This window comes from Phaenicophaeus curvirostris, chromosome 8 (genome assembly GCF_032191515.1).
Source record: "Phaenicophaeus curvirostris isolate KB17595 chromosome 8, BPBGC_Pcur_1.0, whole genome shotgun sequence".
NCBI lineage: Eukaryota > Metazoa > Chordata > Aves > Cuculiformes > Cuculidae > Phaenicophaeus > Phaenicophaeus curvirostris.
In genome coordinates this window covers 37719090-37742755 of record NC_091399.1, presented here as the reverse complement: position 1 = coordinate 37742755, position 23666 = coordinate 37719090, and the positions used below count along the sequence as shown (strand labels likewise).

Sequence of the window (23666 nt, the reverse complement as noted above, 5' to 3'; positions counted from 1 at the left end):
GCGGCAGCCTCTCCATGCCGGGGCCGCCCGAGCCGGAGGTGCCGCTCCGCTCCCTCATCACGCGGCCGCCGCTGCGCTCCCCTCGCCGCCGGGCAGTAAATCCCCGCCCGCCGCCGGCACCCGGCCCGGCCCCCGGCCCGGCCCCGCCCCCGCGGCTCGGGGAACCGGGCGCCCCCCGGGCAGGGCCGGGCTGCGGCTCGCCGAGCGCCCGCCGCCCCCGGGATGCTGGGGCCGCGCCAGCCCCGCGCCCCGGCCCGGCCGGATCCCCGGCGCCAGCAGCACCGCTCCCAGACCGGGCTGCTGCTGCTGCTCCCCAGCGCCCTGCTCCCCAGCAGCCCAGCTCCCCCGCGCCCTGCTCCCCAGCCCGTCTGGTCCTGCTCCCCAACACCCTGCTCTGCAGCCCTGCTGGGTGTTGCTCCCCAGCCCCAGCACGCTGATCCGCAGCCCTGCTGGTCCTGCTCCCCAGCACCCTGCTCCACAGCCCTGCTGGGTCCTGCTCCCCAACAAACCAGCCTCCCAGCCCTTCTGGTCCTGCTCCCCAATACTTTGCTCTGCAGCCCTGCTGGGTCCTGCTCCCCAACAAACCGGCTTCCCAGCCCATCTGGTCCTGCTCTTCACACCTGCCTGGTCCTGCTCCCCAGCACCCTGCTCCCCGGCACCCTGCTCCTCAGCCATGCCTGGTTCTGCCCCCCAACACCCTGCTCCACAGACCCAGTGCCCTGCTCCCCAACAGCCCAGCTTCCCAGCCCATCCAGTCCTGCTCTTCACCCCTGCCTGGTTCTGCTTCCCAACACCCTGCTCCACAGCCCTGCTGGGTGCTGCTCCCCAGCCCCAACACCCTACTCCCCAGCACCCTGATCCACAGCCCTGCTGGGCCCTGCTCCCCAACAGCCCAGCCTCCCAGCCTGTCTGGTCCTGCTCCCCAACATGCTGCTCCTCAGCTGCAGCACCCTGCTCCCCAATACCCCGCTCCTCAGACCTGCCTGGTCCTGCTCCCCAGCACGCTGCTCTTCACCCCTACCTGGTTCTGCTCCCCAACATCCCACTCTTCAGCCCTGCCTGGTTCTGCTCCCCAGCCCTGCCTGGTCCTGCTCCCCAAAATGCTGCTCTTCACCCTTGCCTGGTCCTGCTCCCCAGCACCCTGCTTCCCAGTCTGCCTGGTCCTGCTCCCCAACACTCTGCTCCTCAGCCCCACCTGTCCTGCTTAAGCCCACCAACTCCTGCTCCTTGCCAGCCGTGCTCCTCAACTCCACCTGGTCCTGCTTCCTAACCCTGCCAGCCTCTGCACCCTGCTGGACCCTGCTCCTCAACCCCACCAGTTCTGCTTTCCAACCCCGCCTGGCCCTGCTCACCAGTACCATCACCAGCTGTGCTCCCTGACCCTACCGGCCTCTGCTCCCCACTAGTCTTGACCACCGACTACACCAGCCCGCACCCATCCTGCTGTCCAGTGCCACCCAGCAGGCTCTGCACCCCAAGCCTTGCCAGCCCCACTCCCCAGCCCCGCCAGCCCCTGCCCCCACCAAGCTCTGCTTCTTGACCCTGCCAGCAGGACAACATACTCCCAAGCGGCTCTCAGTGTAAAAGTTAAGGTTTACATAAGCGGATACAGTGAATCATAAAATCTCCCCATGAATGTAACTGCTTCTCATAATACCAGTGACATATGCTTACCCCATAAATCTGTTAAAGGTAATGGATTCAGCATTTCTAATGCCACTGGCTGAGCAGGTAACGGTGACATCAGAGGTCAGGATTGTTATGATTACACTCAGCAAAGTTCCTACTGTACAGCACATATGCTGTCTGCACACATGCCCCATACATGCATCTGCCACTGCCTGCCCAGTCAAGTGCTCACTGGGACTGCATGGGGGTGCACTCCCCACAGGGCTTCCTCTGCCAACCCTCCACATCCTCGGGGGAAAGAACTGCACCTCCTGCCAGCATCTGCCTTCATAAGGACAGGTCCTCTTCATCAGTCACCATATCCACCAAGCGATGCGCTTCATTAATGAGTATTGTATAGAGATCGTACGTTTGATGTCTGAAGTCACGTGGCAGAAAATAGAAGCTGCTGAAGAGTAACTTGGCAATGAAGTCGCAGGGACCACTTAGCACAGGCACATTTTAAAGATTCAGTAAATCTGAATCTTTGTGGCATCGAAAGTTAATGTTTTTTCTGTGCTCACAGAGCTCCAAATATGGCAAGTAATCTCATTCTTGCATACTTCTGTGATACACATATCAAAAAGTGGGTGGAAATAGCCAAAACACACAGAACTTGGGCGTATTTTCCTCTCTAACATGCATATTCTCCATCAACTACTTCATCATGTAAATTAGTTGACCTGGAAAGGCTCAAATTCCTTGTAATAGGAAATGTTTGCATTGATAAAACTAACACAGGCTAAATCATGATTTTAGGAGTAGAAAAAAAACCCATCTCCTTAGACAAAGTAAAAAGGCGCTGACCATATGTTTAAATAATGAACCACACTGTTATTGAAAGTGCTCCCCTGCTCTAAAACTTCTAGGGAAGCAGGACCATGTCACACAACCACAGCGTGAGCTGCATGTGCTTTTCTGCAGCAGAAGGAATGGGCTCCCTATGGAACTAGACAGTGACTGAAGTCCTGTGTGGGTCTCCAGCCTTGCCCAGGGTCAGGGTTGCAGGGCTTGCTGCCCCTGTGACCTCACCTCAAGTCCTCAACCCCCAAAGAACCATCAAGGCAATGCAAGACCTAAGAACAGAAATCTACACTTCATGTTCTAGGACTTATTTTCTCCAGAGCTGATGAAGGGTCCAGGCTATTCTTATATATTAAGGAGAATAATGTGAATCGAGAAACTTCAGGACTTAGGTATAGAGCAAGAGGTTTTGGCTACTGCCAGCTCTAAATATTTTAAAATTTTTACTTTTAGGTTTTAGAATTTGAGATAAATGTACAACGAGTGTTTGTAGCGTGTTCCAGAATTTTTAGCAGGGTAGGTCTGGGCAGCTGTGCCCAATGCCCCTCCTTTCCCACTGGTGTTTTGCAGCTTTTCGGCTTCATTCTGAGAGGCTTCCTGAAAGAAGGCTGCGAGGATCCCTTCAGGGTGCAGCCTGGTTTCCTCATGTAAATATGCGTGCATTGTCACTAACTTAGGCCTTTTCAACAAAAACATTTAAAGCTCAATAGATTAAGGGTTTAAATGCAGATGTTTTGAAAACTTAAAATATCTCTAGCCATTTCAACAGCAAAGATACAGTAAAGTGATAGTAAACACTTCTGCTAAGTACAACCTTCCAGAAAAAAAGGTGAGATCTGCTACTGTTCAAAAGCTGTTCAGTGTCCAGCCTAGAAGAAGTGCATTTCCGTATAAAAGAACTTGCCTTTTCTTACACTAGGCCTGCACATCTCCACTGCCCACAGCTCCATGGAAAAGCTACATCACTTGCATCCTTGGATAGCTCTCCTTAAATTCTTAAGTGTCTTTGTTTTGACTAATCTAAAGATTTTTCACTCATTTTGTTAAGGAAATGAGTCTTGTGAAAAGAGGCTCTAAAGATGTGCCTCCTTCCAGGGTCTGCAAGCCCTTCAGCTTCTCCACCCTCCCTGTTCTCCTTCCTCAGTAATTTCTGAACCTCCTGCCAAGTTTTAGCTCCGTAGTCTCAGCCAGTAGGTACGTCAAAGATACCACATTCCTATAAGTTTCAAGAAATTAGACTGGCAAGTAGAAGAAAAGACACTGTCCTCCTTGACAGAAGGAAGACAGCCCAAACACAACCCTTCTCAGAAACTCGGTAACTGTCTCCTAAGCTGCTTTTTAAGTGACCAGTTCTGAGACCAATCAAGCTGGAAACCCAAACTCATCAAACTAGCCCTCCTTGGGCATGTGCAACTCTGCTAACTCCCTAATTGTTAACTTTTGACTATTTACAAATAAATAATGAAAGCGCTGGCTACAACGCCACAAATATGGCCAGATTTGCACACGGTATTTTTGAAAAACAGCATGTAAAATTAAAATATGCACTCCCAGCTCCTAGTGAAATGTTGTGAGATAGAGAGCTATGCAAAAGTAAGTCAGACGTTATGCCAGTTAGAAGTTGCTCTTCTACAAACGTATTAACTTTCTGATGGAAATCATCTTAAAAGGGAGTAACAAATTTTCTGTCTTAATAGTTACTAATCAAGGATACAGACATACTAATGACATTTGAATATTTTTAAATTACTAGTATAATTTGATACTGATATTGGGAAACATACTCTAGTGCACAACCCAAGGCAGACCCTCTGAGAAGGAGCAGCTCCTCCCTCCTGACAACACTATGGCACCTTCCACCCTGCTCAACAGTCCTGCAGCACCAGCCCCTGCAGATGGCAGAGCCATGGCTGGCTGCACCACAGCACGATATACAAGAGGACAAAATGCTCTTGGAAGCCTGTTCCTTCCAGCACATGCTGGTGATGCTTCAGCACCAGCTCTGCCTGCAGCGGCAGTGTCTGCTTCTGCAGAGGTGGCCACGTGGGACACCAGAGGGGACTAGAAGTGATGGCAGGGTTAAAATGACAAGTGAGAGAACAGAGGAGCCCCCAAAAAGCAGGAGGAAAAGAAAAAGAAGTGACAGAGGAAGAAGATGAAATGCACAAGGATTCTCTCACTAAGTGGCGTCTAGTGTCACTACAGGGATTCCAGTAAACAGAAAACAGAAGTTTAGCTGCTACATGCCACGTTCTTCTCCTGAAGCAAATGTGAGCGTCCCACTGACATCAGGAGTGCAACACCCTCTGCCAGAAACACCTAAACTTTCTCCACTTGCAGACTTCAATAATCTTCCTGGTGTGGCTGATGCACATGGTCACTTACGGAAAGAGTCCTGCAATCTCTGGATATGGTCTCTTGGAACACTATATGATGCATCTTCAACTGTATCATGTTTCAGTTTATATTTGGGTGTTGCATAACCAAGCCCCTACCCGTAACATTATAACCGGCATTTCCGTCTTTTTTTTTCTAGCACCTGAAATAATTTCCAAGACAGAATAAAGAACCAATTAACAAAAGGAGCTCATTTCAGTTTTCAAATATTACATGGTATTTGTGCACAACTTGCGTTCCTGACGGCAGTTTAGCAGGAACCAGGGTGACATTTCATCACAAGACCTGATTTGCTGCCAGTCTACGAGAGGACAGACTGACTGAGCCTTCAGAAGCAGCATGTCATTTAATTTTTTTCCGTTGGCACTAAGAACACTTAAGTACTTACATGCAATTCATTTATGTGCCAGTATTTTGCAACAACTGCATTTTCGGTATTTTTTGCCATCTGTTTCTTTTTCATCTCTGTAAGATGATGGAACACACAGTATCTCACTGGAGAAGTGATTTAGCCCATTTTTAGAAGCTTTTTCCCATTTACTGACTTGGCTGGGCTATCTTTTCTCATGGTGAGAGCTGCTAATGAATGTGGACTTGAGGCTTTTCTTCTTGAATACTTGAAAAGTGAAAGGCTTTGGAGATCATCCTCTTTTCTGGGAGGGGCTTAGTGTAAGGGTACGTATGCACTTCATCAGAAGGTCTATGAAGTGTCGCAGATGAGAAGGAAGCTTCCTATGATGAACTCCGGCCTGATGCTCCCCCCCTGACCCTGTCTGTACCACACTTCTCTGCAGCACAGAGCTACAGCCCCTTGTGGCTGCAGGGCTGTGAACGCAAGCCCCCACACTCACCCTCACCACCAGCTGGGCTATCTCTGAGCATGAGGCCAATGTTATCTGTAGCTGCAGCCGTGCACTCTGGTTCCCCTCTCAACCCACAAGCTCGCCACCCCCCATCCTGTTACTCAAACGCACCCAGCCCCGCGAGGCAGCAAGGTGGTGGTGGGGCAGGGAGCAGAGACCCTAGTCCCCAGGCTGCAGGAGGCAATGCCTGCTTTGCCCTTGACTTACGCAAGGGGTAGTGGCGCAATGCAACTTAGGAAACATTTTGAAAGATCAAAATGCCAAAATTCGAAGTGAGTTTTTCTCTCTCCTGATTCCTTCACAACTCTCTATTGTCAGCCTAATCCCCTTAAAATACATTAAAGCACAGCACGTCTTGCTTCTGGCAGCAAGTGTAAAGGCTAACAAGTTTTAAGAGTGGCCAAAATACCAGATACTGAACAGACGAGTTAGAAAAGTTGGAGAGGAGTTGCAGTTCCTCTCTTTGCTCAGTAGAATACTGCAGGTGTCAAATAACTCCATTTTCCATGACCTAACAGACTAATATTACTAATGGTTACTATCTCATGAACAAATTGTCCAATTTCACAGGCGAGAAATGTTGAATGCACATATTTGCAGATGTAAAAGACTTAATTCCTTATTCTGCAAAGAAAAGGAATAGTTACTTCTAATGGACTGTAACCTTGCTCGTAAACCTTAGGCATGTAGTGTTTAAGACTCAAAACCCCCCTAATGGTCTTTTATCAAAAAAGGCTGTGGAAAATTCAAAGAGAAACTTTTACAATGAAAGTTAAAAATCAAGGCATTCCAGCTTACAGCAGTCTCACCAACTTTAACACAGTATAACCTATTCCACATGCAGAGCTGCTTGTTTACAGTGCCAGTAAGACATCTCCTGGGTTATTTACTTTTAATTGCATCCTGGCTACAATAAATTGCAGCTATTTATAATTATAAACTTCTTCAACATTTGAGGCCATCCTTCCACAAGCTCTCTGTGCCCAGCTCCAGTCTGCCTTGGGAGCAGCAATTCATCTGAGACATAAGGGATGGACACCAAGGTCAACAAAGTGCCTACTTCCCAGTGATTGCAGCTCATTTAATAAAAATATTATCACTCTGTCCTAACCTTACCTCAACAACAATTCAGACTCAGGATCAAGTCTGCTCATTTAAAAGTAAAATTAATAAGAGCAGTTGCTCACTTTTCCTTGGAAAGGCTTTAATACTGGATCTGTTCCCAAATCCAGTACGTACAATGTAGCAACAGGCAGGCACTGAAATAAATGCTCCTCAAATGTTTCACAAACTGATAAAATTCAACAAAACCTGAAGCAGAAAAACACTCATAAGAAACAAAAGACTAAATTACAAGCATCAGAGAGGAAAATGCTTCCTAACTCCCACTAGTGACAGGGAAACAAATTGTCATTAATCAGCAGTTTTGGTGAACCGAGCTCCACTGAGGCTCCTAGGTGAGCTGGGGCTTTTGAATTCCTCATGTCTTTGTATGGGAACTTGTAAATACTTATCCTGGTGCATGAAGCCGCTTGCAAGCACTGAAAACACTGCTTTAGGAACTATTTGAAAGCATGGTCCCAGGCTCTTGTAGAAATGCTTGAAAATAATACTAAGGATGCATGTTTAATATGTAGGCATTTCTCTGTGTGAATCTGCAGGACACAGCACCTGTCACAGAGGTTTTATGCACATTTGAATGTCCTGTCTATTTAGAGATATTTAAAACAAATCGCAAACTAAGAAAAATAAAATGGAAGCCCATTCAGATATGGACATTTCTTAAAAATTGTTAAAATATACATTATGAGTATTTATTGCTTAGAATTCATCAGAGGACCTGAAGACAACCCATTTTTAATTATACAACATACTATATTTATTAACGATTATCATAATTGTGGTTATTAAAGATGACAAAAGAAGATTGAGAAGAGAAGAGAGATCCTCCAGTTAATCATGCAAATGACGTTATTATTTTGTGAGCAGTACAGATATCACTAATGGTTACTAAATGCTTACTTTACATTTCTCAGTCCTTGACTACTGATGACTAAGAGCTTATATCTATGCAAGCTGGCAGAAGCCTTTTCTGTGGGATCCTCACACACACTCTGATCTGCCAGCAGAATTCATCTGTGCTTCAGCTGAGACCTATTGAGACCTGTTTGATTTTCAGTTCTGACGTAGATTAGAGGAAAGAAAGGAGAAGGAGAAGGAGAAGGAGAAGGAGAAGGAGAAGGAGAAGGAGAAGGAGAAGGAGAAGGAGAAGGAGAAGGAGAAGGAGAAGGAGAAGGAGAAGGAGAAGGAGAAGGAGAAGGAGAAGGAGAAGGAGAAGGAGAAGGAGAAGGAGAAGGAGAAGGAGAAGGAGGAGAGAAACAAAAGAAGAGGGGTCCATGTGATTATACAAGGTACTTGTGGTTATGGCATAGATGAAAGTCACATAGATCCAGATCACCAAAGGTGCTCCCTCCAATAAAAAGATATGGCTATTTTAACTTAAGAAAGCAAGATTTGTTATATGCTCTCCAATAATTACTAGCCAGTGTCTAGCATCACTCTCAAACCCGCAAGCATGGAGCATGTTCAGTCAAACAGGTTTACCAACAAGCGACGTGCCAAAACTTGATCGAACAGGGATTTGTGCAGGCTGTCAGCCATTTACCTTTGCCTTCCCTAATGTATCTGTGGTTGCTTACAGATTGTGTGGATATGTTTACATATTTATCCTTGACAATGCTGAGTGAATAACTGACACCAAATAATTTATTTCTTTAATGTATCCTGTTAGTGCATTCATGACTACCCATGAACAGAGAGCCATTTCCTTGAATTAAACCACTGTTCTAACAGATCCAACAACTATATTTGAGAAAACTGTTCTGTAGATGGGTTTTAAAATTCACAGGAAACAAAATTAAAGGCACAGAGCAGAAAGGCATTGATCCATTTAAAATCTGCAATGAAAATATCTAAATCTGATAGCACCATTTTACAAACTGCAAGCACTGAAAAAATCCTCTGTCCCGTAATTACAGGTTTCTTTTACAGATGCCCTCTATGTTTTCCAATATTCAGGGAGCATAGGGACTATATTTTTCAACATTATCTCAAGTATAAGAGCTGGAAAAGTACGTAAAAGAAGGTATTATTCAAAAGCAAGATGTATCCAGCAGAACTAGCCAACGTCACACGTGCCTGGCAACGCTGTGAGTGCATGAACATGTTCCCTCTTGTAGATTTATGGACACTTGCGCACTCCAGTCCACTGGACCGCAGGGTTGGAATTACAGCATAATCTAAAATCATGGGAACAACAGCGTATTGAGATGCACTTCCCCCCCTCCCCAACATTTCATTGCATGCAATGAAACTAATTATATCTTTTGCAAAGATAAGTGCAGATGTGCTAAGAAAGGCACAAAGCCCCAGCACCTGTGTAACAGGTGGAGCCAGTACGTTCTTGAGCAATTCCCTGAACAAATGGACAATCCTGCCCTTCTCCCCACTCCCAATCGTATTTTTGGGACTCCAGTTTGACCAGTAACTCTAGCTGTCCCTTCTCACATTTCTCACACCTGCAGTTATACTGCAGCCTCTCTCTGGCACGCAAGGGAGCTTTGAGTAAGAGCAAAGGGCTCTTCTTTTACTCCCTGTCACAATGAAGCCACGCTGGGCACCGGGGAGAGAACCAGGAGCAGGGCCAGCGGCTGCCGGAGCTCAGCAGGAGATGGGCAGGCTGCAGATGGCGTGGGCATGGGCACTGCATGCAAATGAACAGAGAGTAGCATGTCTCAAAATAACGCCTTTAGCAAAAGGCTCTTTTAGAAATGTGGACTATTCTGTTACCCAGCATTAATCCATAAGATGTGGTGAGAGGCCAGGGCAGTGAAACCCCTGCAAGGAGAGATGATGGGATTAACTGGCAAAGCCAGTGCCAGAGGTACATTGGAGAGGTGGCACTGGAGGAGATTCAGCTGTGTGGGAACGTAGACAAAATCTTATCACAAGCTCAAAAGCAGCAGAAACAATGGAGTCTGTATTCAGAGATGATAGAGGAAGACAGACAAAAAAAACGAAGTGAAAGCTTTCTACTGCTAATTGCGAAAAATGACAGGAAATGAGTGAGATGCTGGTGCCAGGAATAACACTTGTGATACTGAAATTGTTGATGAAAGTGTTTGACATATGCTACAACCTCAGGAAAAATGAGGCCAAGATTTTGGGGGTTTGGGAGGGAGCTTTCTTTTTTTTTTTTTTTACAATGAGGTGCAATGAGTAGCATAAGAAATGAACTATTCTGTTCCACTGCTGAGGAGTCTGGCATTATGAGTTCCCTAATTAAAGGCAGGTCCTTTCTGGGACACACCATTTCAGCTGCCCAGAAAGGCTGCTGGGAAAACTCAGGCCCTAGAAAAATGGCTCCAAAATTGCTGAAGACGCCAAGGAAGCGATTAAAGCAGCACTCGCCAAGAACGTCAGGGACACATCCAGGTTCAAACTGGAAAACTCCAGGAAGCAAGCAGAGATGCCTCACCAAGAAAAGGCACAGGGACCGTGGAAAGCAGTGTATAAGGGAAAAAGAAAAAGCTTGTGCCTGCAGCGAATAACACAAGACTGAACTGCTTCATGTCCCCATGCTGCATCCATCCCAAGAAGGAAGAAGCCACAGTGCATTTAACCACCAAAGCAGAGGCTTCCAGTGACAGGAAGAATGCCTACAGCATGACTTGACCACGATGTGAAGCACAGGAGATGTCTGCTAGTCGCTCGACTGCCATAGTAGCAGTGATGTTTCTGAGTCAACAGCCAACGCACTTGACGCCCCATCACATCACTGAGCCATCTGCAATGTAATTTGAGCAACACCGATAAGCAGTAATATTAGCCTGGAGAAATGTCACTGAGGGGGGAGCACATCTGAGCTATCTTTAGCTGTCTAAAAGTTAATCACCTAAGCTCTCCGCACAGTCAGTGGAAAGTGGCTGGGACCTCCAAGGGGTGATCCTGGTCTATTCTCAGTGTGACTGCTGCAATGGGCTGAATCACCCTCTGGAGATGCCTGTCCTTCTCCACTAAGAGCAGAAGGCACCTCTCTCCGCAGAGTCACAGAAACTGGCAGGAAGGTACCTCAGGCAGTTACCTGCTCCAGCCTCCCACTCAGAACAGGACCATCCTCAGCTAATCAACAACATCAGCCTGATGTTCAAGTAGCTACAGGGCACTGACAGACATCCCACACCCTGCTGTCAGCCACCAACTGGACACACAGCCCTCATCACCACCCTCAGAGCTTGGTGGTCCAGCAACATCCAACCCTGTCAACAGTCTGTTTATCCAGCCAATGCTGCCTCAGCTTCCATGTGGCAACACTGTGGGAAACAGTGCCAAAATGCTCATTGCAGTCAGGTATACCCACCTACAGCTCTCCCCATGTCCCCACAGCCAGGAGAAGGAAGTCAGGGCTTTCAAGCACATATTTGCCCAGGGCAAATCTACCTACCATTGCTGATTTACTTTCTTGTCCTTTGTGTGTTTGGAAACAGACTCGAGCAGACACCCTCAGTGACCTTACCAGTGACAATAATAGTCTGACTAGCCCATAGTTCCCCACATTTCTTTTGCTCTTCTCAAAAATGGACCTTTTTCCTATTGCTGCAGATCTTCCCAAACACCACAGTTTTTCATGAATGACATACAGTGACTTTCTAGTCACATCAGCCAGCTTCTTCAGCTTGAATCCTGTTCAGTGCTGTGGATTTGAACACATCCATCTCCTCTAGGTTGCCTCTAACCTGCTGCTGCCTCACTGCCCTCCATCTCTTCCCTTCCCAAGCAGGCTGGTGGGCACTGGGGCCTGGGCACAGGCTCGGTCTGCAAAGACTGAGACAAGAGAGGCACTGAGTATTCCAGCCTTTGTGGACCAGTTGTCACTAGGCTGTTTCTTCCACAAATTAATATTTTTTCTCTGGACTTTCTTTCCTTACTCCGTACCCCTCACTAGCCACAGCTCCCTCAGCCTTCATCTGCCCATCATCACCCCACATGCCCAAACACCACTTTTATAAGCTCTCCCTTGTTATCAGCCTTTTTCACTTTTTGCCTACTCTTTTTTTTTTGCACTTTGGCTTGTTAAGAAGCTCCTTGCTTCACCGAGTTGGCTTCTGCTGAAATTCCTGATCTTCCTGCACAACAGGATGGTTTTCTCCCAAGCTCACAATACATTTTCTTCAAAAAACCAGCCTCTAGTTAAGACCGGTCTATAATTTTGGGGTGGCTGAAGTTAGGTAAAATTAATCTTATGACAATGATGGTGTCTTGAGACCAAGCAGTAAATGGAAGCCCTCAGCATCAAAGAGAAGAGTTTGTGCAGAGCTCTGATGCTGGGCAGCCTGTCCCCACCAGCCTTGCTTTGATCCTGATTCCTGCAACCCCTGCAAGATGCACAGCAGATCAGTCATGAGGGCCCAACCACCATTTTGAGACAAAAATGAAAAATTTAGAAGAAACACATACCAAGAGGTCAGCCTGGAGTGAGAAGCAAGCCTGATGAAGCCAGTTAAGACAGAACTGGACAAACCTGCAGAAGTTTTAATTATACCCACTAGTACTGATGCGCAGGTTGGTTGGGTTGGATCACCAGCCAAGTTATGAGAATCAGGTCACTGAGGTCTCACACGGGCTGGCAACTCACTGAACAGACCACTGACCGTTAGCAGTGACTAGGCAATTGCTTACCAGTTAGTTTAGAATAGGGTGGTTGCGGTTTATTATCGCAGGAGCTGGAGAAGTCACTCAATGTTGCCAGGCTTTGTGGCAATAACTGTGGGTGCCCATGAGCAGCGCTTATCGTTAGAGCAGCCCTCTGGTGTCAGAGGCCACGGTCCCTTGGCCCGGGCAGCAGGATACCGAGAGTACCAGGAGCATCACTGCTTCTAGGAGAGGATTATGATATGGAAGAGGCAACTGATGTCCAAGACATCCACCTGGGTCAATCTCAGCAGTTCAGCCTGCCTGTAGAGCCTGGTTGAGCACAAGAAGCTGAAGCTCTGAACTGAAGGAGTCAGTTGCAGGGTACCACTGCAGTTTTTCATGGACTGCTGGTGTGAAAGTCTGTGATATCCCCACAGATACCTTAAAAACAGACTGGAAAAGAATGAAGAAATGGGGAGAGGACGGCTACTTAAGTACTGCCTTGCAAAGAACTGGATTTACCAAATGTTGCTCAGAGAGAAGAACCAGAGCTTCAGTGGGCCTTGCAGCAAAGTGCAGAAGATGCCTTGTGAATCTTCATTCCCACAGAATAAATAATACTAACATCTCTATTCAGCTGAGATGGATCACTGCAAACTACTTGGAAGGGCTAGCTAATAAAAGGTCAGGGTCCTGAGTTATACTAAAAAAGGACTCTTACATTTATTTTGTGTGTCTACATGTGTCAGATACGCATGCACTCTAAACCAGCTGTATAAACTTCAACTTTAAAAATGCTTCCCTATAAAGATTAAAGACCAAGATTCTCAAAGCAAAGCTAACACTGCATCTTTTGCATGACAATGAGGAACGAAAAGGAGACATAAACACTAAGAACACCTTAAGGTGGCTAACAGAAACCTATCAAGCTTCCCAGAGAGGTAATTTCTGTTTCTGATCCGAAGATAAGCCTGAAGGTTTAATTGGAAATGCTAACGAGTGAGGGAAACTGGAGAAGTTCTGAAGAAGGGTTTAGATTAGAGACATCGTCTCATCTTAGGGTGGGATTGAGTGTTTTACTACAAGAGTGTTTCACCATTTCTGTAGAGTCCTGCCGCCCACGGCAGCCACATGGAGTGAGCAATACAGCGTAGCTGCCACAAATCAGAAGGGTTAAGTGACAGTGCTTTTATGGTGCCAAATGGAAGTAACAAAATGCAGGAAGCATCTTGTCAGATGTCACTTAGCAGTGATATCAAGGGGGAATCTGGGAACAGGATTTGCCTGCATAGTAGGAATTCCTCAGCCGAGAGAGTGGGAGAAGCAGAAATGGCAAGAGGGGAAGAATCTACTCTTGGCTTGTCAAATGAATGGGAAAGATTGCTCAGTTCCACCTTTATTGTGGGGAGCAAACACGAAGTTCAGCACATTATCATTTTACTGACCAGCCTTGATTCCTTGTTGCCCTGTAGGATTCCTGCCTTAATCACAAGGAGGAAAAATAAGATGCGAGAGAGCACGTCTCTTACCCAGGGTCTAACAATGTAGGTGCAAAAGATTGATAGTGTACTTAAAGGACAGATATGCAAGAAGAGTACTGAAAATGATTTTGTCAGATGATGTTTTGTAAGGAGATAAACACACACCCGAAACACATTTCTGAAGATAGATCACAATTACTAAGGCCATTATGAATTTCTAAATTAAATGAATCCCCCATCACACCTTTAGCCAATAAGCTCCCTAAAGTGCAGCAAAAACAGTCCAGAGAGCTGCAGGCTTGGGAGGGAGGTGACTATTGGTTTTGACAGGCTGCAGAAGAAAGCCTCCAGCCCAGACCTAGATCTGAGTCCCGGTACTGAAATCCAAATCTCAACTCCCCATAAACCATAGGGAACCCAAACTGTGGTTTTGTTTCTCTAGTTAAACAATGGAAGACCAGATCACAGCAAGATGAACACTTTATTGTCTGAGTAGAAAAGTTTTCTTCCTGAGCACATAGTGTGCATGTGAATGCATGAGTGTGAGAACAACACTGAAAAATTGGGATATGATTATGAAATTTCCTAGCTACCCACTTAGGATTTACCTGCACTGTGCAGTGTTTTTTATCTCACTTGATGCATATGGGCTGGCTTGGAGAGGGCTGGTAAGCTTATACGTGCAGGGAAACAAACTTGGATCCTGGAAGCAACATCATCCTGCTAACAAGGCGCTCCACCTAAACTAATTAGCCCTACCTTTCAACAGGCTTAATTAGGTGGGGCATCATCCTGTGCTGTTGTGGCGAGACAGCTTCCGGCTCTGGAGCTGGCTCATCTACAGCCAGTCGGAGGACTCCTGCACATTGCCACCTAGGGCCGTGCACCAAAGACGCATGTATTAGAGTGGGCACTCCTGCCTGTGTTGGCCCAGAGCGAAGCTCAGAGGTGGTGCCTCTCCTCAGCTGTCTTCATGCATATACCTGTGCAAAGTGGCATGCGTGTGTCCCTGCTGCTGCACTGAAAATTCCTTGAGAAACCACCAACAACAGACCTCAGACAAGAAAGGAACTACCTAGACAGGCCATAGTAACAATTTTAATTTAACAACCGCTCCTTGAATACTGTGTTCAGTTCTGGGCCCCTCACCACAAGAAGGATGTTGAGGCTCTGGAGCGAGTCCAGAGAAGAGCAACAAAGCTGGTGAAGGGGCTGGAGAACAGGCCTTATGAGGAACGGCTGAGAGAGCTGGGGGTGTTTAGCCTGAAGAAGAGGAGGCTGAGGGGAGACCTCATTGCTCTCTACAACTACCTGAAAGGAGGTTGTAGAGAGGAGGGTGCTGGCCTCTTCTCCCAAGTGACACGGGACAGGACAACAGGGAATGGCCTCAAGCTCTGCCAGGGGAGATTTAGGCTGGACATTAGGAAGAAATTTTTCACAGAAAGGGTCATTGGGCACTGGAACAGGCTGCCCAGGGAGGTGGTTGAGTCACCCTCCCTGGACGTGTTTTAGGCATGGGTGGACGAGGTGCTGAGGGGCATGGTTTAGTGTTTGATAGGAATGGTTGGACTCCATGATCTGGTGGGTCTCTTCCAACCTGGTTATTCTATGATTCTATGATTCTAAAGGGGAAAAAAATATCCCCAAACCTGAAAGATGCAAGGGACTAACCGTATCCTCTTTCACCATTTCCTAAGAGTTTTGCAAACCACAAACCAAAAGGTCTGTATTTGGCTCTGCAACAGGATTCAGCTGTTACTTTCATCCACATACCCATCTGGAGCCATTAAATCAGGTTTTGAACTGGCTTAACCTGGAGATAATAAAACTTACAGTCTAAATATTCTCTTAGACTACAAGTCCTTTGACTATGATGTATCAAATTCTGGTGCAGGAAATAGAAGAGGAACCTCAGAAATGAATCCTGGAAGTACAATGCACAGTACTGATCTACCTGAGAAGCTCCACTTGGCCGCTGGCATTAGATGTTATGACAAAGTTTATTAATAATCCTCAGCTCTTCATGAGACAAGTTATTCTGAAACACTAAATGAGGGTCAGAATAAAGCTACTTACGCCACCACAGCAATGTAGAACAGCCTGTTAGTAAAACCTGAGACTTGTTTACATCTCTTGCCTTGGCTGCTGGAAAGGTTACAATTTAACACAAAATTGTTCTGCATTTCTTCTCAATTTAATTTCCTTGAGGTCTTCAATGTGAAAGTAATGAATGTGGCTCCTGGAAGCATCCCAAACATTATTCATAGGAATTCCTTAAGACACATATCAACCTTTGCGTCCATATGCCCTGCTCTTGGCCTTGGAAAGATTGTGAGTACAGTTATCTGTTACGTTTTGAGCCACCACACCAGCCATTTACATGTTGTTAATTACAAAATAGAATTAAACCATTTTTTTTCGTGGCTAAATGTCATTTCTTGAATGCATTATCCTTAGGATGGAAGCTTAAAAAACTGATTTAGTTTGGAATTTTAATCTGTTTTTCTACAATAGATATTTTACATACCCAAAGGGTAATAATGTCAAACTTGCCAATTTACCTTATTTGAACCTTCTGCCCTTATTTAGCCTCTCAAAATAAATGAGTAAGACTGTCATCCTACAGCTGAAACCCAGAGATATTGCAGCTTCACGCTGAGCAGAGCCACTTAAGTACACAGCACGTTGCAAAAAATGGCCTGTTTTGACATATTTGGTTTTCAAGTGATACTCTGAGTAAGCCCTATCAACTCATCTGTGATTGTACCAAGCGACACTGTGGGAAGTCAGAGCATTGCTCACTGCAGACTGTGGGTCAGTCACAGAGCAGATCCAGCAGAAATAGCTTGAACACTGTGAAAGCACATGCAATTAAAAAAAGTTGTTTCTTAATCCATGATCCTCCAGCTTTTGAAAACGCAGGATGCTTTCCATGATAAGTGAGTGTCCTTCAGACAGCTCTCTGGTGGCACACCTGGGATGTACTGATTCCCTTTCATCCACACACTGTAACTCTGAACATTTGGAGTGAGCCTCAAGTCACAAAACTAGAAATCTTCTGACCTGCAGTAGCTAAAATACGCATCATGCTAATCACCTGTATCAACCTACCCTAGTGACCAATTTCAGTTGTTCACAGGCTGTGACTCAGTGTGCTTTATGTTTACTAAACCGCACATACAGCCTTTTAGAATAATCTGTTTAAAATCAGAGAGTAAGTCTCGTGGGTAAAAGGGTGGGAAGGAAGAGGGAGATGTCAGTATCCTACAAACCAGCACAACTTGTTTTGACAGCTTTTAATATTCCATATTAATCCTTTCACGTGCTGATCGTCACTCTGCCTCTGTGTCACCTTCAAACTGAGGCTATCACACACTGGTCACCAGCTTTTTAAAAAGATGTGTTTGGGACATAGGTCAGAACTGGACCATATTTTTCCCCAACATGGTCAGGGACACGGCCTCAGATTCATTGCATGGTTATTTGTAATCAGAACTGGGTAATATAGAACACCAAACACTAGCTTTGTGCTTTTTTTCTTACATCTGGATTATAGCCAGAAGGTGATTAAACCTGGAGGTCTGAATCCAGTACGACAACCTTCCTCAAACCTGGGACCCAAATCAGGGGCTTTACACTAGGGCTGAGCAATCAGGGAGCTGCCCTGAAGGGGCAGGAGGATAAACTCCAACCCTGCAAAGACAGGTAGACTTGGTAGTGTAAGCATTTGTCAAATCCCTACAGCCAGCACACGTAAGAACAGCCTTCCACTCTCAAAATACATTTAATTAAGGCCTTCAAAATATACTTATTTAAGCATCCTAAACTGAGTTCAAGGAAATAAAAATGTCAACTATACTAAAGGCACTTGTATTAACAATGTCAGTTAAAATATCAGATTAAATGGACGAGGAAATGGAAATGTTTCCCATTGAAGGTCAAATATAGGTTGGCCTGCCACAGATTATTCCAGTGGTTACTTTCTATGCTTTACGTTTTATGCTATGTGGCACATTTCAGAATTTTTCACATTTAGCAGCATAACGGAGGCACCTTGTGTTGGCCTTGACCAAGGTCTCTGCACTGTCATTCTCTGAAGTAATTAATTTTGTGAAAGAAGATTGAATTCATACAATTTCTGTAAACCATCTGATTTTAAGCTGCACATGACTTTCCATTTAAGGCAATTTGCAATAAGAGACATTCTAGCAGCATGCTAAATTGACCACATTTGGATGTGTTACAAAGGCAGGCTCAAAATGAGCAGCTGCTGCTGAAAAATGTGGTGAAAGCATCATTTTTTCTTGCATTTCATTTTTTTGTTCCTGATCTATAAAGTGTGAGTAACAGCCTTTTGGCTTTTACCTGGATAGTACATTCCCACTGTAAGTGGATGGAAGTATTTTAAAGTGTTACACAATATAGTTGAAACCCAGGAAGCTGCAAACAGTTCATGACATTTCAGTAACAGGAATTTTGAGAAATACTCTGCCCAAAGAACTTGAATTAAGATGAAGGCCCAGCATACATATTTGACTATGCTCTGGATGTGGACCATGTCCAGTGAAGTATTACTGTTAAAGCAGAAAACACTCCAGTTAGACTGGAACCTTGTATCTGGATTTCACTTCTTCAAGAAGTATCTTTGGGAAGAAAAGGAGGAGAACATTTCACAGCTATCAAATGCTAGCAAGATCTGCTACTGGCAAACCCTGTATTTGTGTCTGCTAATGTATCGCCAACCCGTGAATATTTACTTCTTTGAACCTTTTCTAGCAGGACTGGTCCCACACTGCCCTCAACTCATTGGATGATGGTCCCCACAGAGCAGATGGTTATACCACATCTTCCCAGGCTGTCCCAGACCAGCACAAGCACTCCCAGTGTGGATCCAAATGTCCTGCACTCAAGTCAGTAACACTAGGGCCACAATTTCAGGATACTATCATAAAACTCAGAGAGGGAAGGAGGCAGGGAAGGAGGGAAAGGGAGCAGAAAGACAGGCTGGCTTTTTCACTTCTCCGAATAGTATGCTGGTTTTCCAGAGAACACAATGATTGCTCTGTGTCCTGCTTTTGTCAACCTAATATGTGGTATTAAAAGAAAAATACATAGCTTGTAAAATGTGACATTTTAGAATCATTTTGGTATTAAGTGCTAAGCTTATAAAACCTCCCTAAACACAAGCTTGCAGCATGAAAGGCCCAACTAGATTCAGCCCGTTTTAAATGAAAACATTGGGGTGTCTTGAATATGCTCTAAGTGCCCTAGCGAGCTGGATCCAAAGCCTTGTTGTAAATGCCTGGAACCTGGAGTATTTTAGATACAATAAAAAAAAATGTCTGTTTAAGAATTTTTTTTAAGAGTGGGGAGGTGTAGTAGAGGTGGGGTATTTACGCTAGTATATTGACATTTATGCTAGCATATTGACATCAAGAAGCATAGCTCTCTTAAAATTAAATCTAAGTAAGTATTTAGTAATGAATAATGGCCACTGATCATGGCTTCTAGTAAACAAGAAAAAAAAGTAACTAATCTTGGGTCAGATCCCACTTCTCTTCTGGCTGATGAAAGGCTGTTTGCCACTGGCCTTTGACAGGCACAGTACTGAATACAAAACCAAAAGACATTAATTGTCAATTCAACATGCTGCTAGATTTTGGGGGTACGTGTGGGTATTTTTTACATTCTGAATACATAAAATGATTAACACACAACAAAGTCTATCAATGGTACCTTTAGACATGAAAATATATTCCACAGGGACAGATGTATTTAAATGTTTTTTAAAGTCTACTGTTTAAAAAAATTAAATCTTGGTAAGTATATGTATTTTTCCAGTGAACTGAATTAGCTTAAGAACTTGGCACATTTCATTAATAACCATAAATAATTATCAGTTGTTTCCTTTCTGACAAAAGAAGTATCCCCATTATATACTACTTCAGGCTGCCATTTACAGATACTTCTTACGGAGAAAACACCATTATAATAAAATGTTTCATTAACTATTAGCGTAACATTCTTTACCAGTTGCACCATGACATTATACGTATATTAATAATCATACCCTGCTTAACTACATAAATCTCTCTCAGTCAATCAGGAGATGAAAAGATACTGTTAATAAAACCAGAGGATTTCTAGGTGATTTGAACATTGAAAACAGGCAGTATGCTCATTGTTCAGAATCACCGTGTGGGAATTGGTGAGTCTAAACCATACCTCAGAATGGATGCAATTCTGTAACTGAACAGAGGGAAAAGTGCATCTGCAGTCCTTTACTCCCCTTCTTAATTCTACCTGGATTATATATTGATTTTAAAAGCTCTCAAAGTTTTAATCTTTATAATTGTTATCCTATAATTGTACAGTTAGCCTTGGTGGGCGCCAGTGGATAATGGGCAAATCAAATTCTGTTCAAGGCCAGCGCTTTGCCCTCTGTACGTGCCCCTACAAACTAGAATCAAACACTGCTAATAAAGACTAAAAAAAATTAAACAGTCAGCAGGTGTTCCTGCCCAACTACAGACTGAACAATTTGGCTGCTGACAATGCAAACACAAAGTTAGAAATACTTACATTTTAAAACACAACATGAGCGCAACTTACACTTGGAATCAGATCCTGCAGGAGAACAAAGTTTTGAACATTGGGACTGCCCAAGGACAGGCTGATGATGGCTCTGGGATTTGTGCAGTGCATTACCCTGGGAATGTCTCTGCACAGATACTCGGATGCAGCCTCTCACACTCCCATGGCCAGCTGTGTCCGGGACACAATGCTGCAGCAGTGAGCTCAACCTTGGGGGAGGAAGGAGAAACTTATATATAGCTGCTGCGGGGATGAGCTGATGGGTGCTTTCAGAAGTCCATTTCAGCTCCCGCTGGCTGGAAAATGCTGATGACATGGAAGTTAAAGGGGCTCAAATCAGTGGGACAATGAAGAACCCTACTCATCACTAAGGCATGCACAAACTATGCCCATGACCCCCCCCAAAAAAATAACTCAGCCCTCTAGAAGTTTGGTTTTGGGTGTTTTTGTTTGGTTTGGCTTGGTTTTTTTCTCAGATCAAGTACACATTTCTCAAACTCATATGGAACTGATTCAGTACACTAAGACTGCAACGTCAAAAACTCACCCATAGCAGCTATTATCATTCTAAGCAGAAAACAAAAGAAATAGATTTTATCAGCTCTGATATTAGCAATGGCAAAGTCTTATTGTCTTCACCGAGGCCTTAAGCAATCCAATAGGAATGGGAGCTGACTAAAGCAACACAGGGCTGTCAGGGGTTGACCTGTGCTTAAAGAGCAGAGTGAACATGGGGACACAATGAGAGATGCCGTTATGAAGATCTCTTCTTTGCAACCTTGAGTTTGCAGTTGCCTGGACCATTCAGAAAGAAATCATCCATCAGAGAGAAGCCCTTTTAACAACTTACAACTGTTTTTATGAGTTTAACCTACGTAGCAGGATGTGGTATCATCAGTGAAATGATAACCTCAACAAAAAATCCCAGTGGTTTGGCTCCTCAAATGTTCTTCAGAAATTCATTGCTGCTGTTGATTACAACATACCTGGTTATGTTACAAAGGAAAGGTACTCCCTCCACCTGGGTGAGAATGGCACAGACATATATCCTCAGGTTTTCAGCTCACAGCCCCTTTGGAGCCTCTGTCTGATGGCCAGAGCCATTCTTGACACCAGACAAGGAGAACTGCAAAATCCAGAGCTGCCTTTAGCAAAGGGCAGGACAGCAGCCCAGGGAGGTAGGTATCTCCCTGGCCATAGAGTCACAGTAATGAACGGATGATTTAGTCAGGCCAGAAGAGGTAAGCCTGCCTCAGAAATACTGCAGGACACGGCACAAGTGCACACGGGGAGTCCCGCTGGCATCCCAGCCGCTTGCCCCACAGCCACAGATGGCAGCTGGGCCCCAGGGAGTGACAGGCTCCTGATGGCAGCAGCACGTGTAGCATCTTCATGTGACATCCACAGGTGGGGCGGAGGGGAAAACAGTTTTTATCCGTTGCTATGGAGTCATGATTAGCTTGTATGTCTTCAGAGACTGCCGAGGAGAAACTAAGGCTATTTTCTTATATAGATGTCATGAAATCAATCCTTACAGAATCTCTGGAGTCAAAGGCTAAACAAGTTTGCCTGAATACCTTCTGTTACTTGATACACGAATAAATTGAGCTGGGACACCTAAAATGAGTGTCATTTTTCAGACAGAGCTGATCACAAAAAATCACTCTTTAGTCTCATTTGGAGTTGTTTATGCGTACAGTAACGTAACAGAAGTGTGTTAAATAAAATGCAGCAATTATCTTCACAGAAAATGAGTCTTGGAAAACGAGGCAAATAAAGCCCCCAAACCTCATATTGCAAAGTATAGTGACTTCGGAAGAAACTTTTCACTTATTCTTTCCAAATGCTAAAAGAAAACCTGATGTTCTTCTTTTAAAATGTATCTGCCTCTAGGTCTTTGGCACAGGTTTACTGATGGGAGGGCCGGCAATCTATTTAATGACTGCATTGACGTCAATAGCATAACTGAAATACTTACTAAGAAGCATGAGTCCAACTTTCAGGGGGTGTGTGTTCGCAGGCAGGCACAACACACGAAATGGACTCTCTGCGGGAATGAACTACCCCTGTAGAGCAAGAAACGGTCTCTGGACACCCCCGACACAGTCTGGAACTTGGTCAACTAGGCTTGCTTTTTCTGCAGGTAACTCTTCAAGTTCATTTTGAAATACACTTTTAATTTCTCAAGCACTAAGAATCACTTTACCATTCAACAGCCTTAATCTTACTCAGTCACATCATTAAGTTGATAACTATCTAACTTCCTTTACAGTTTTGTTTAGTTTCTAAACAACATGCATCATTATAACACTGCATCCTTTAAAAAGTAATTTTCATAGATTATAATATTTATAGATAGGTCTACATCACCACCAAAATTACTGTGCACAGTCAGTCACTTTTTGGCTCAGCTATTTGGTCATAAATGGCTCCTCTTGCACGTTTGTTAAAAGCCTGAAACACTGCATCTGCTTGATTTGTACAGTCCATCTCAAATTCAAAAGGCCATGCTCACAGCAGACCAACAGAATTTCAAAATGAATCCTCTATTTCATACAAGCTCAGACCCATCCTCTGCAGGCCAAGCATAGGAAGCATGGTGCAAGCACACTAGCTCCATACTAATCACTTGGGATTTATTTGTAACCGAGAGCTGACTTTGATGCACAGGGCTTGTTAACTCCTACAAAAAGTTGGGAGTCTCACTAGCACAAGCACTAGCATCATCCAGTCTTTTGTTTATGCTTTATACAAATGTTCGTGCACGAGTCTGTGTACATCTTACACCCACATAAAAAATGAAAGAGTACAAGTTCCGAGTTCGTGTAAAGGCATGCGAGAAGTGCAGAAAAACGTGCAGATGTGCAGGAAAGCAGAGGGTAAGGCACAAGCAAGAAAAATATCAATCTTTCACTCCCACCCCCAGAGAGGAATTTTAACAAAGCTTTAATTCCATGAGCCCCAAGAAGCCTGTGTGAGACATATCCCAAAGCCTCAGGTTGCAAAGCAAATCAGCTATATAATATTGCCAGATACAGAATTTGTTGTAAGGGCAAACTATAACTATTTAATGTTGAAAGTATCCAAGGGGCAGTCAATTGCCTGCTCTTGAAAAAGGTTTTAGCAAACCTCTCCCAGCTCCAGGGAGGACACAACACTGTTTGAC

The 23666-nt window shown here is 44.7% G+C and overlaps 1 protein-coding gene across 3 annotated transcripts in view; it reads right to left on the bottom strand.

Annotated features, from left to right (window-relative positions):
- The window catches only part of PDE4B (phosphodiesterase 4B), a 171745-nt gene that overhangs the window by 27039 nt on the left and 121040 nt on the right, over positions 1–23666 (bottom strand). The gene's annotated exons all lie outside the window — the stretch shown is intronic.